Raw genomic sequence first — 15,094 nt, 5'->3', positions numbered from 1 at the left:
TTTTTTATGGGCAGTATTTTGTTGTATCTTAAAAAAATCATACAGCCATTCTATGCCTTTTATTTGGAGAATTTAATCAGTTTATGATTAAAGTAATCACTAATAGGTTAAGACCTATTGCCATTTTTTTTTTTTTCTGGTTGTTTGGTAGATCCACTGTTTTTTGTTTCTTACCCTGCTGTCTTTTTTTTTTTTATGTTTTTTTTTGGCATCAGTTTGCTTTTGACTTTTTTATCTCATTCTTCTGTGTAATCACCACAGGATTTTTCCCTTGTGGTTACCATGAGGCTTACATAAAATATCTTAAACATATAACATTCTATTTTAAACTGAAAACAAATTAACATTTTTAAAAAGTTATTTAAGTAATCTCTACACCCAATGTGGGCCTTGAACTCATGACCCCAAGATTAAGAGTCACATACTCTTCGAACTGAGGCAGCCAGGTGCTCCAATAACAATTTAACTTTAGTAGAATTTGTAGACTTTACAGTTTTACTTCTCTTCCTCATATTTTAGGTTATTACTGTTATAATTTACATTTAAAATATTTTGTGGGATCCCTGGGTGGCGCAGCGGTTTAGCGCCTGCCTTTGGCCCAGGGTGCGATCCTGGAGACCCAGGATCGAATCCCACGTCGGGCTCCCGGTGCATGGAGCCTGCTTCTCCCTCTGCCTGTGTCTCTGCCTCTCTCTCTCTGTGTGACTATCATAAAAAAAAATAAATAAATAAAATTAAATTAAAAAAAATAAAATATTTTGTAAGTAATAACAGTTTATTGTAGTTATGGTTATTTTTACTGCATTTGTCTTTTTTTAACCTTTAAACTAGAATTGTAGGTGAATTATGCATGGCCGTTATATTGCAGAATCTAACTATGACTATATAATTACAATTACCAGTGAGATTTATGCTACCTTTTAATGTTTTTATGATATTAATTAGCGTTCTTTCATTTCCACTTAAAGAATGTCCTTTAAAATTTCTTGTAAAGTAGGTTTGATGGTAATGAATTCCTTCAGCTTTTCTTTGTTTTGAAAGATTTTAATTCCTCCTTCATTTCTGAAGGAAAGCTTTACTGGGTATAGAATTCCTGGTTAATGGTAATTTTCTTTCATTATTTTGAATATGTTATCTCATGCTCTCTGGCCTTAAAACCTTGTTGGAAAATCCATGTGGGCTTTCTTCACTTGTTTTCAATCATTTTTCTTCCAGTCTCATTTGCATGACTGAGTCTATTTTTGAAACTCAACTCTATCCAATTCTTCAGTTATTGTATTTTTCAACTGTTTCTGTTGTTGTTGTTGTTGTTGTTGTTGTTGTTTTTTGATGGTTTCTATGTCCTTGTCAAGCTTCTCATTTTGTCTATGGATTATTTTCATGATTTTGTTTAGTTGTCTGTTTGTTTTTTCTTTTAGTTTACTAAACTTCCTTAAGAGGATTATTCTGAATTCTTTAGTTTGTGGATCTCTATTCCTTTAGGATCAGTTATTGTAACTTTATTAGGTTTTTTTTTTTTTTTTTTTTTTGGTAGTGACATACTACCTGATTTTTCGTAATCCTTGATGCTTTGGTATCCATGCATTTGATTAATTTGGTTTCTGTCAAGACTTTACAGTTTTGTTTTGGCAGAAAGCATTCCTCAGCAGTCAGTTCAGTTTGGGTTCCTAGATGTGTCCATTGGTAATGTCCTTCTGCTATTATGGTCATTTCTTGGGTGAGGCCACTGTCACTGTTTGAGCTCTGAGAATGGGGATGGAGGAGTTTGCCACTGGTTGGGAACAGTTGGATAGCACTGGTGGCTTGGTTCCCTACTTGTGAAGTTGTTATATGGTCTCCACAGTTGTCTGGATTATTTGTTCAGGCTTATTAGATAGTCATGACTGGGTACTATATTCAATAGTAGATGGGGTAATGAATTAGCTTCCCTGCCCTGGTAAGGCAAGAAGATGGACCCATGGCCTGTATAACTCACCGCTTGGGAACCTGAGTCAGACCACAGTGTGCACTGAATTGCCTGACCAGGTGAGGTTATACAGATGGGTGAAGAAATGGGCTGTTCTCTCTGCTCATGTGCCACTGTACATAGGGCTGTTGAATGTCCTAGGTAACTTCCCATGTGCTCTGATTAGGTTCTGTGGTTATATAGGCTGAGGACTATATTCAGTGATAAGAAGAGCTATGAATTAGATTCCCTGCCTGGATGGAGCAGAGGAAGCTTTCCTCTAAAGCTAGGAAAGCTCTTTGTTTTCTTAATTTGACCTGTGCCCCAAGTTCCCTGACTGAACAGGGCCACTAGCTTTACTTTGCAAACTATTAGCTCTGGCTGCCTTTCTCTAGACTTTAGCACTGCTGGGCTGCACAGCTTCCAGGATTTGTTGCCAGCCTTTCTGGTCTTATGGGGCCAGAAAACACTTTCCACGGCACTTGGAGGCCATATCTTAGGTCTCTTGCCTGAGCAGGAAGGGGAGAGGCCACTCTGATCTCCTCTCAATTTCCCAAACAGGTTCTCCAGTTGAGAGGAGCAGGGAGCTACCATCAGCCCTGGCTATGAATTAATCCCCTAGCAACCCTTAATGACTGGCACTGACTCTCTGGGGGCGATTGCCTCTGCCTGCCTGCCTCTAAGCTGGAGTGCCACTGGACCACACAACTTCAAGAGGTTCTTGTTAGCTCTTCTGGTTAGATGGGACCATACATCACTCTCCATAGCGGTGGGGTTGTGGCTTTGCTTCTTACCTGGGCATGACAAAACAGCCTCTAGGACAAGAAAAACTCTTTGTTTGAGGATCCAAATCAGGCAGATCTGCACCCTACTGAATTCACTGGTCAGACTGTGCCCCCAACTTAGTTATGCCCATGAGCAAAGCCTTTGGTTGGGATTACCACTTGGGCACAGCAGGTGTCAACTTGATCTGTGAAGATCCATGTGCTGACTATTACAAACCCATCTCTCCTTCTCCACTACAACTAGATTCCCAATGGTTGAGTCCTGCCTGCTGACTCTCTGGCAATCTCATCATGGTGGAAGATCAGAGTAGGGGCTCTCATAAGGTGACCCTAATGCTGGAGTCTTACCTGAGTTTCCATTGGGGGAACTGGAGGCTCAAGGGGAGACCTTTCTACATGCTACTGCTCTCTCCTGCAGGAAAAAGCAATGCAGTCAATGTGTAGCTGCTTCTCTTACCCTTCTAACAGTGTGTCTTGGTCTCTGGTACAGGGGATGCTTCAGCCTCACTCCATGTTGTAGGATTATCTCAGTAGTGTCTTGTGCTTAAATAATTTTTTTCCCATCTTGGTGATATCACTCCTGTTTTGTGCATTTTAAACTATCACAATGACACCCTAAAAGATTCCAAGTTCTGGAGGATGATTTTAGTGAGTCTGCCAGTTAATCCATTAATGTGCAAAAGATCTCTTATCTTTGAGCATCTTTCCTTAAACTTTGGTTACTGTATTTGTTAGTTTATTTGTCACAGAAAAACTTTCATTTAAAACTAAATCAGGCAGTTTTTGTTGTTTTTTTTTTTCTCATTAAACTTTTATTTTAATGGGTCTCAAAATTCTGTGACAGATTTTTGGTCAAGTTGTTTCCATTAAAAAGTACTGATTTTAAAAACGAATAACTTAAAACTGCCACACACGCACATAAAAAAAAATGGTCCACAAAACATTCTCCTTTCCTTCTGAAGGTTTTACGATGCATTGTTATCATTAACCAGCCTTTTACTATTAAACTTAAATGGCCAATTGACAGAAACAGTTCTGAGACCATTCTTCCACCACTGATTAAGACTGGGCTGGCAGGTATTGGGGATAATATTCATTTAGCCTTCTGAGCTTTCTGGGCAGACTTGGTGACTTGGCCAGCTCCAGCGGCCTTCTTGTCCACTGCTTTGATGACACCCACAGCAACCGTCTGTCTCATGTCACGAACAGCAAAACGGCCCAGAGGAGGTCAGTCAGAGAAGCTCTCAACACACATAGGTTTGCCAGGAACCATATCAACAATGGCAGCATCCCCAGATTTCAAGAACTTGGAACCATCTTCCAGAAAGACGATCTATCTTCTCCTTCAGCTCAGCAAACTTGCAAGCAATGTGAGCTGTGTGACAATCCAGCACAGGTGTATATCCAGCACTGATTTGGCCTGGACGGTTCAGGAAAATCACCTGAGCCACGAAGCCAGCTGCTTCCATTGGTGGGTCATTTTTGCTGTCACCAGCCACGTTGCCACGATGAACATCTTTGACAGATACATTCTTGACATTGAAACCCACATTGTCCCCAGGAAGAGCCTCACTCAAAGCTTCATGGTACATTTCAACAGACTTTACTTCAGTTGTAACATTGACCGGAGAAGGGGTGACCACCATGCCAGGCTTAAGTACACCAATCTCCACTCGCCCCACTGGGACAGTACCAATACCACCAATTTTGTAGACACCCTGGAGAGGCAGATGCAAGGGCTTATCAGTTGGACGAGTTGGCAGCAGAATGGAATCCAGAGCTCCAAGCAGTGTGGTTCCACTGGCTTTCACATCTTTATGGGGGACTTTCCATCCCTTGAACCAAGGCATGTTAGCACTTGGCTCCAGCATGTTGTCACCATTCTAACCAGAAATTGGCACAAATGCTACTGTGTTGGGGTTGTAGCCAATTTTCTTAATGTAGGTGCTGACTTCCTTAACGATTTCCTCATATCTCTTCTGGCTGCAGGGTGGTTCAGTGGAATCCATTTTGTTAACACCAACAATTAGTTGTTTTACACTCAGTGTGTAAGCCAGAAGGGCATGCTCGTGGGTCTGCTCATTCTTGGAGATACCTGCTTCAAATTCACCAACACCAGCAGCAACAATCAGGACAGCACAGTCAGCCTGAGATGTGTCTGTAATCATGTTTTTGATAAAGTCTCTGTGTCCTGGGGTATCAATGATGGTCACGTAATACTTGCTGGTCTTGAATTGCCACAGGGTGATATCAATGGTGATACCATGTTCACATTCAGCTTTCAGTTTATCCAAGACCGAGGCTGACTTGAAGGAGCCTTTTTCCATCTCAGCAGCCTCCTTCTCAAATTTTTCTATGGTTCTTTTGTAGATCCCACCACATTTGTAGATCAGATGGCCAGTAGTGGTAGACTTGCCCCAATCTATGTGTCCAATGATGACGATGTTGATATGAGTCTTTTCCTTTCCCATTTTGGTTTAGGTTTAGTGGTAGTTTTCATGACATCTGTGTTCTGGCGGCAAACCCTTTGCAAAAAGCTGTTGTTGGTTTTATTTAAAGGATTGTGTAAGTTGACAAATATTCTAGTTTTCAATAGGTAAAAATGATACCTCCAGGATTATATAGATATTGATTATTTCTCATTTTAACATTTATATTTTTTATGGTTAAAATTTAAATACCTAACAAAGTATCAAACTTTATTGCTTTTAATTTTTCCAAAGAACAGACTTCTTAAGGTTTTGGTCTTATTGATAATAACTCAAAGTTTTGAAATAACTTTCTGGATGATAATATAACTGACAAATTTGAAAGTTACATTAGTGGAATTTTTAATTCCTTTAATGATACATCTTTCATTTTAGAAATTTTAATTGTCTGTTCAGGTCATTTGCCCATTTTAAAATTTGCTAGTCTTTGAGTTACCTGTGGCACAGTTGATTAAGTGACTGTTGGTTTCTACTTGGGTCGTGATCTTGAGGTCATGAGATGCAGCCCAACATTGAGCACTGTGTTGGGCTCCCTGCTCAGTGTGGAGGTTGCTTGAGACCCTCTTCCTTCCTCATTCAAATAAATAAATAAATCTTTAAAAAAAATTTAACCTTGCTGGTCTTTTTTATTGACTTAAAGAATTAAAAAAAATATGGATAGTTAATTCTTTGTATCTGTCTTGTAATTATTTTCTCTGTCAGCTCTGCCCATTCAATTATGTTTATGGGTGTCTTTTACATTAGAAAACTTAAAGATAGTCTAACCTATCTTTTCCTTTATGACTTATTTTTTTTTAAAGAAAGCCCTCTTTGTTCTATGAGTATAAAGAGATAATCTTCTATATTTTCTTCTACTTATTTTATAGTTTTTTCTTCATATTTAGTTATTTATTTCATCTACAATGTGTTTTATGCATGATTTGACATATATTTTTAAATAGGTATCCAGTTCTTCCAGCATCATTTTTTAAAACAAGTTTAGCCTTTGAGTTTGAAATGTGAGATTTGTTATATACCTAATTATTGTATATACTTGAATTCTTTCTATGGCTTACATTCTGAACATTGAATTTTATTTTATTCCTGCACTGTCTCTGGAGTATGTTTGATATATCACTAGCCATTTTACTGATTTACTAGTTCTAATTTTTCAGTTGATTCTTATCTTTGATAGGCAAATTTATTTTTTATAAATTATTTGTAGTTTTCATTTCAAATATTTAAAACTTTGCTCTTTTTGGTTTTATTCATTGGTAATATAGTTAATATGGGCGTAATGTTGTCATGAACATCTTTGCTTTTTTTCTGTATTTATTGAGGTGTTTGTTAAAGGTTGTTGATGAATATTCTTTGTAAAGTTGAAAGTCATTTCCTTTTGTGGTAATTGTGAATTACATGAATAAATTTTTCGGTGAATGTTCCCAGTTTTCTCGGATTAAAACTTTTTCAGGATGTATTATTCTTTTAAATTGGTTAGTATTACATTATTTCCATCAAAGTTTATAAATGAGATTTGAGTTAATTTTCATTTTAGTGTGGTTTTGTTGCATTTATTACGGACAAAATGAGTTTGAACACAGGTCTATGGAAGATAAGTGAAGTGTGTATTGGGGAATAATGTGTGTGTGTACATCTGTCTTTCTAGAGGAATGGATTTATGAACGAAAGTATAGTTTTCTTAGAAAATGAGGTTGGAGCGAAAGATTGGAACTTGTATTCCAGACACCCATGAACACATTTTAGAGTTTTTTCTTTGTTCTGTAGGGAAGCTATTAGAGTTGAAGTATAATAGAAGCATAATTTGATTTGTGCTTTGAAAATTGAAGATGAAAAAAAGTATTGCCTCAAGCAGAGAGATTGAATACGAATAATACAAAATAAGAACAATTGGATTTAGAGTCCCTGGATATCATGACATTTAAGAAAACAGTATAAGGAGAGTGTCATGGGCATGCGAATGAATGAAACAGCTATTAGGTCAGTAGGGGATTTTGCAAAGAAGCTTCACAAAACTTGTCTCATAGCATTGCAAAAAACAATAGCCAGACTGTTCAAGAAAAGAAGTGACTTCCAGGCAGATGTTGATTTAAATTTAGTGATAAAGATAATTTAAGTGCTTATTAGCAGGATTGTGTTTAAAGATACATTGATAATATACAGTTATAAGGTAGGGGAACGTAACTTGAATTTGTCTGTCAAATTTTATCACACAACAAGGAAGTGAATTTTTCCTCTATACAGATAATAGATGCATTTATGAATTATCACTAGAGAATGAGCCCAAGAATATAAGTCTATGGTCATCAGTTTAAGAGAAATAGTCCCTTAGTTCTTTCAAAGGTGGTTTGTTGGATTGTTCTATAAAAACCTTTTCTTGGGGATCCCTGGGTGGCGCAGCGGTTTGGCGCCTGCCTTTGGCCCAGGGCGCGATCCTGGAGACCCGGGATCAAATCCCACGTCAGGCTCCCGGTGCATGGAGCCTGCTTCTCCCTCTGCCTGTGTCTCTGTCTCTCTCTCTCTCTGTGACTATCATAAATAAATAAAAAAAAAAAAAAAAATTAAAAAAAAAAAAAAAAAAAAAAAAACCTTTTCTTTATGAAATGTAACACATGTATAGGAAAGTACAGAAAACATAAATGCATAGCTCTGTTCATTATCACAAAGTATAAACTTGTGTAACCATCTTTTGGAGAGGAAATAGAATATTGTCAGAACCTTAGAAGTTCTCCCTCAACCCAGTTATTACCCTGTCTCTGCCCCAAAAGGAACTACTATCCTAACTTTTATGGGAATCATCTCTTTGATTTTCTTTATAGAGTGTCATCTAATAATGCATCTCTAAACAAAAAAGTTAATTTTCACTTCTTTCAAATTTATGTAAATTGGATTATACATTATATATTATTTTGTATCTGGCTTCTTTCACTAAACATTATATTTTCAAGATTACTCCACATTGTTGAGTATAGTTGTAGACTGTTCATTACTATAGTAATCCATTTATGAATATATCACAATTTTTGTTTATTCTATAGTTAATGAACATAGTGCTGTTGTGATTCTTGTATATGTTGCTTGGATCTCATGTGCATGCATATCTGTTAAGTAGGAGTGACATTGGTCATGGAGAATGTATAATTTTGTTTGTAGTTGATAATACAATTTTCTAAGGGGGCTGAACCATGCTCCTGAAGGTACCATAAAAATGTTCCTGTTGGGGGGTAGTTCAGTTAGTTGATATCTGACTCTTATTCTGGGCTCAGGTCTCAATCTCAGGGTTGTAAGTTCAAGCGCCACATTGGGCTCTGCCCTAGCTGTGGAGCCTACTTAAAGAAAAAAAAAAATTGTTCCTGTTGATGCACATGCTTACCAAATCAGTCATCTAAATTTTAGCCTGTGGACATTGTGCACTGATAGTTCATGTCATTTTAATTTTTGTTTTCCTTATTATAATGAAGATGTGCACCTGTTTACATTTTTACTGACTAGTCATATATCCTGTTTCCAAAAATATCTGTTCAACTCTCTTGCCTATTTTTCTATTGGGTTGTCTGTCTTTGTCTTTCTTCTGGTTGATTTCAAAAAGTTCCTTATATATTATCTTAAAAGCCCTTTCACTATATATTAAAAATATTTTTTCTCATCTTGTGGTTTGCCCTTTAGCTCCTTAGGTTTGTATTTTAATAAACAAATATTCTTAACTTTAATGTTAGTATGGACTCATTTGTCAATTTTTACCTTTATAATTAGTACTTTTTAATTAAAAATTTTTTTATTCATCTTTTAAATTTTTCCAGCATTATTGACATATAGTTGACATATTACATTGTGTAAGGTAAGGTCCTCAATGTGTTGATTTGATACATTTTATATTGCAAAATGATTACCACAATAACATTAGCTAATACCTTCATCTCATCTCACATAATCACCATTTCTTTTTTGTGGTGAGAACTTCTTAGATCTACTCTTTTAGTAACATTTAACTATATAATAATGCAGCATTATTAACTATAATCACCATGCTGTACATTACATGCACAGAATTTGTTAAAGGTCTTTTTCATTACCAAGATTTTCCTTCCTTGAGATCATGAAGTTATATTCCTATATTTGAAATGCTTTATTACTTTCCCTCCTTCTCTGAATCACTCCCTATATCTTTCACTCCTGCACACTGGAACTGCACAGATGTTTTTGACTCTGCTTTGTCTTCTGGGGAAATCAGGCAAACACAATGTACCTGTATCTGAGGATACAGATATATTTTTCTTTCTAGTCTGATTGTCTCTGTCTTTTAATTGATGCTTTAGGTCTTTACGCTTTTACTACTGATAAATTTAGATTTAAATCTAACAATTAGCACATTCTTTTCTCTTTTTTTTGTTGCCTGTTTTATGTTTAGTTTTCTTATTGCCCTTATTGGATTGTATTTTATAATATTTTAGTTTGGAAGATATACATTCTTTTATCAAAATTTGAGTGGTCATTTTAGAAATCACAATATGTATCCTTAACTTATCAAAGTCTAATGCTAGTTAGTAATTTTACCCTTGTCTTAGACAAAATAAAAATCATAAAACATTCCTTTGTCAGTCCGCTGAAGTTTATGCTATTGCTACTATGTATTTTATTTCTCTCTCTGTATTTTAACCTACACAAGGCATTATTGTTTTAAACCATCATTATTGCCTTAGCTTGTATTCTTTCAAAAGTAGATCTAAGACAAGAATATGGTGGCCGATTGTCTATATGGGAGGTGATCCCAGAAACGATGGTAGGAAATAAGAAAACAAAGGAGAAATGTTAATGAAGGATGCATCAATGAGTGCATTAGTATGGTAGGCAAACATGCCTCAACACTGTTCTACAAAGAAACCATGTGGAACACATCTGATAATCATTACAGGAGTGATGAAGGTCCTGGGCCATTTAGCCACCAGTAGTCATCCTTTACTGACTGAGAGTTGCCCCTAAGGTGCTGACTTTCCCATACTTCCAGGTTGTAACTGCTTATAGCTAAGTGAGCTTCCAAGTTGGTAGAGAAAACCCTTAGGCTAAGAAGGAAGGAGAAATATGCAGTTGAGAAGGGAATCTATCATCATGCTGAAAACTCTTTTCCATTGCTGCTGCTGGGAAAATAGAGTGGAGAATCACTAGTGTCTCCTACAGAGCATCCATCATGTTACTTAGATGCATTCATGCCCCATGCTATTTTCCATTCTGTTATTAATGTTTCAGTTGTGGCGAGTGGCCACAATTCCATAAAAGCAAAATAAAGGTAATGAAGATAAAAAAGTCCCCACCAAAAATACTGGAGGAGAGGTGGGTAGGGGAATGGGTTTAAATAGGTAATGGGGATGAGCACAGGGTAATGTATGGAAGTGTTAAATTACTATATTGTACACCTGAAACTAATATAACACGGTATGTTCACTAAGTGGAATTAAAATAAAAACTTAAAAAAAGATCCCACCAAAACACTTTTAATGGAAGTGTTGGTGGAATTCACTGCCCTATGGCTGAAGCTGGTCCCAAGGTTATGGCCTCATGTGTTGCCTCTACCCCTGGCACCATTGCCACTCTGTTTTTGGACCCATTGTGCTAGCACTAGGGTGGGTAAGGATAAAAGCTGGCTTACCTCCACTGGATAAGTTAGCTTGTTCCCCAATGTCTTCAGTGTCTCCTCTGCTGTAGATGCTTTCTGTTGAGCATGAAGATGAGGCAAAGATCTGCACAGTTTTCCCCCACTTCCATAGGTCTGTGTATTGTCTCTTCCTAGACATCCTTGTCTTTAATCCTCTACATGTCTGCAAAGATCTATTTTTTCCTCTCTTTCTTGTAAGGGTTATACTGGTTATCTGAATGGGAACAGTTGTGGGAGCAAAATCTCTGCATCTTGACTCTGAGACTTGCAGTAATATCTGAAATTTCAAACAGGATGTGGTATAGCTTTTGATTTCCTATATTGGCTACTGGGGATAGTATCAGGGACTTTACTCGACTCTTTCCACTCTGATGGTGGTTACTCCAAAAGTCAGAGAAATAACATGAGGGTTCTGACAGTTGCAAACTATATCCATTCTGAGTATGACCTCAGAAACTGGGAAAATACCAGAAGTGGATCCATATATTCTTTGAACCAATTATTCTCAGGATAGTAGAAGGGTCGTTATGGTATTTTGTGTCCTCTACAGTCAGTGTCAGCTCTAATTCTGTATCCAATAGTTTTCAAAAGATCTGGTATCTCATTTTCTCCAATGCAGTTACTCTGAAAAATGGCTGTTTATTCCTTTAGAGTATAATGTTAATACCAGTATATTCTTGTTTTGGCACTGTGGGGCCATTTCTCAAGGGGATCTGGCCTTTTAGTTCACTGGCTCTGTTTCTGAGAATTGGTTCAGATCCTGTGTAAGGATCATGATTTTCCAAGAAGATAAGTTGTCATTGGTCTTTGCTCACCAGCTCTTGATCTCTTATGTTTATATAGATTGAGGATTACTACTATCATTGGCTGCCCTCTATCTTACCTTCAGGAACAGGATGGTTTACTGCCATAGATTCCCCACAGTCAAGGATCCCTGATGGTTACTCTGATCTTGCTGTGTATTAACAGAATTACATCTATGTTGCTTCTAATTATTGAGTGCTGAAACATTGTCTTTGCTATTCTGAGATTATATCATTCATATTGACATTACAGAGTCCCATGGAAGTCCCATGATTCCATGCAAGCACATTTTACTATCACTCTTGGCCCACAGAAAACAACCTCCTTGAGTGTCTCAATGATGCTTCTTCTGTAGCATTGAGATGCACCACTCATATCTTCCACTGTGGGGCTCCAGCTGCTGCCCTTCTGGATTCAATACAACATTGGCAACAGGATTCTGATACTTTCAGCTTGTTCCCAGCCAATGACTGAACGTGGTTAGGGTACTAAGGAAGGATCATTCTGGCAAGATGTGGAACTCTTCCAATGGGCAACTTGCCTAGTACTATACTGTAGTCCAGGACTCTTCCAGCCTATTACTTCTTTCTTCTCTCTATTCTTTATTAGGTGTCAGTTCTGCATCATGGTTACAAGGCCCTGCTTGCTTTCTTCTGCTTCCTTTCCCAATATATGACCTGCATATTATGTTAGTTATCTTTTGCTGCACATCAAGTGATCCCCAAACTTAGCATCTTTCAACATGCATTTATTTGCTCACAGTTACCATGGGACCAGAATATGGGCATGGCTTGGACAGGTCCTTTGCTTCAGGGTCTCTCACATGGCTGCAATCAGGTGTTAGCTGGAGCTTGGGTCTTTTCTGAAGTCTGCTTGCAGAAAGACCAGCAGGATCTAGCTTCTGTGAACTATTCAACTGAGGGCCTCAATTCCTTGCTGACTGTTGGCTGGAGGCCTGCCTTAGTCCTCTGCCTCATGAGTCTTTCCACTATGATGACTCATTTAATCAGAGAGGAGAGAGTCCTTAACAAGATGGAAATCACAACATTTTATAGCTTGATCAAGGAGATTATATCCCATCTATATTATAGATTATATTCCATATAGATTATATATCCCATAATCTATTGATTAAAAGTAAGGCACTTGGCCAGCCCACGTAAAGGTGACTCAGAGCATGAACACCAGGAAGTGCAGATCACTGGTGGCCATCTGAAGGGCTGCTTACTATACATGCCTTTTTTTGTTTTTGTCTTAATATTTTTTCTTTCCAATTTTTATTTAAATTTTAGTTAACATATAGTGTAATAGCATTACACTTTTTTTCCTTCTGCAAACAAGATGGTATGTTTCACATCAATTGCTCAGACAAGTGCATCAGAGCAATTCCTGTTATTGAGAGCAGACTTCAAGGTTGGTACATTTGAATCTGGGGTTAAAAGACTGTATAAAAGTGAAAATATACGAGGTACTTCATTTGTCTTAGCAAAGTACAATGCCATGCAACTAGCAAGAAATTGTTTGATTCTCCACCAGATTAATAGAGAATTGTCTTTATTTGGGAGAAAGTCCAGTGTAACAGGAGGCAGGTAGAAACCACAGAAGTATTATTTTAGATTTTATGAACAGGAAAACCAAAACATATGGTACCAGAATCATTTCTTTTCTCTTAACAAATATGTGAGTAATAGTTAGAGGCTAACTTTATGCTCCAGCACCCAGACCAATCATCTCTTCTTTTTATTATAATGCATCTATTTTAGATCTCAGAATGACCTGAGGGAACTCAACAAGTTGGCCAAGTTTCAGAGAAAAGTGGCCAATGTATTGAAAGAGCAAAGGCTCTATAGAAAGGTAAGAGCTAAATAAGAAAATCTAGGTATAATTCCAAGGATAGTGCGATTTTTTTTTTTTAGCTTTGTCTGACATTAGGAAAGAATGAAAAACTGAAATTGGGGAAAGATAAATTCAGACTGACTATACAACCCAAGACAGGGGTTGAGGATTATTAAAGGAAATAGTGAAAGTTCATTATATGAGACAATGAAAACCTAGACCAGCTGCAATGTTCCAGAATGTACCCAAAGTAATCCTATCTGGGCTCCAGGGAGTAGCCTGACCTGGGTAGCAATTTCCAGCTTTAACTTAGAATCTCTATTATTGCATTAGTTTTGTGGGTTGGCTCCAGGCATAAAATAGTTTTCAATGGTGACTATTATTTCCTGTAGTTGGATCCATATTTCTGTGGGCTGCCTTGCGTTCAGGGCTGCTAAAATCTTCTACCTGCTTCATGGCTCTGGGGAATCTAATAGAAATTTTCACGCTGCAGTATGGACAGCTTGCAAAATAAGAAGCTTGCAATGGGATACGTGGTGTTCATGCCAAGGATATTCATCACTCATTGTTACCTGTGGGTTTAGACTGATCCAGGAATGTCCTTTTTCAGAAACTTCCATATGACCGAAAAAACCTCAGATAGGATACAGCCATTCTTATGAAGTTAAAGATTTAGTGCTAGAGTGATAGAGAAAGGGCTCATGAGTTTGAGTGAAAGTTTTGGTTAGCAGTGTATATAAATGATAGAAGAGAGGTGGGACTACTTTGCTTTCATGAGGATTTATGCAGCCAGTTCATTACTATTATGCAAAAATTCCCCTTTGTTTTCATGAAGTTTGAATTCAAACCTCAATTCCTTAAAGCTCTATTTTGCTCTACTTCATAGTAGATCAACTGCAAAGAACAGGTTACAGGTATGTTAGCTACTGGTGGCTTTAGCCGTTGAGCCAGACAGTCACCTTGGGCTAGAGATGATTTGTCTATTTACCTCAGTGTTGCCATACAATTATCATTGTGTAAACAAACTTACAATGCTGCATCCATTTTGAGAAGCAGTGCTCTTTCCTTTGAGTAATACTTTTAGTTTCCTTTGATGGCCTGAAATATGCAAGGAGAAGTCAAGGGTCATATATGCTGTGCTTTACTTCATTGGATATTTTCCAAATCTGCTTTCTTCCATCAAAGACTTCCCCTTGCACCTACCCATGCATGACAACATATATATCCTTTTCTGAGTTCCGAATATTTCTAATTATAATAAGTTTCTGATTTGACTTGATTTCGAAAGCTCTGCTTTAGCCAAAATAACTTGTGTACTTGTTTGTTTAGTATATAGTTGGGACATAAAGTGCTGGGCAGGAAATTTTGAGATCTAGCGAGACTTTTTTCCATTGAATAAATCACCTGACCTCTCTGTATAAAAATCTCTGATGTCTTTTCAAGCATGATGAATCTGTGGAAATGCTCAATGTAGTCATGCTACCATCTGGATATTACTATTACTGTGATTCATTATATAACATGGCAATGTAAATATAAAATAACTCTTTTTGTTGAAGACAATGTAAGTATCCATATATTCAACACT

At 37.2% G+C, this 15,094-nt stretch overlaps 1 long non-coding RNA gene and 1 pseudogene across 1 annotated transcript in view; one reads left to right on the top strand and one right to left on the bottom strand.

Moving 5' to 3' along the window:
- Positions 1-15,094, top strand: part of LOC140623638 (uncharacterized) — a 105,809-nt gene that overhangs the window by 7,925 nt on the left and 82,790 nt on the right. The gene's annotated exons all lie outside the window — the stretch shown is intronic.
- Positions 3,455-5,234, bottom strand: LOC140623557 (elongation factor 1-alpha 1 pseudogene; annotated as a pseudogene).

This window comes from Canis lupus, chromosome 33 (genome assembly GCF_048164855.1).
Source record: "Canis lupus baileyi chromosome 33, mCanLup2.hap1, whole genome shotgun sequence".
NCBI lineage: Eukaryota > Metazoa > Chordata > Mammalia > Carnivora > Canidae > Canis > Canis lupus.
Note: the sequence above shows the minus strand (reverse complement) of the source record. Positions and strands in the feature narration are given on the sequence as shown.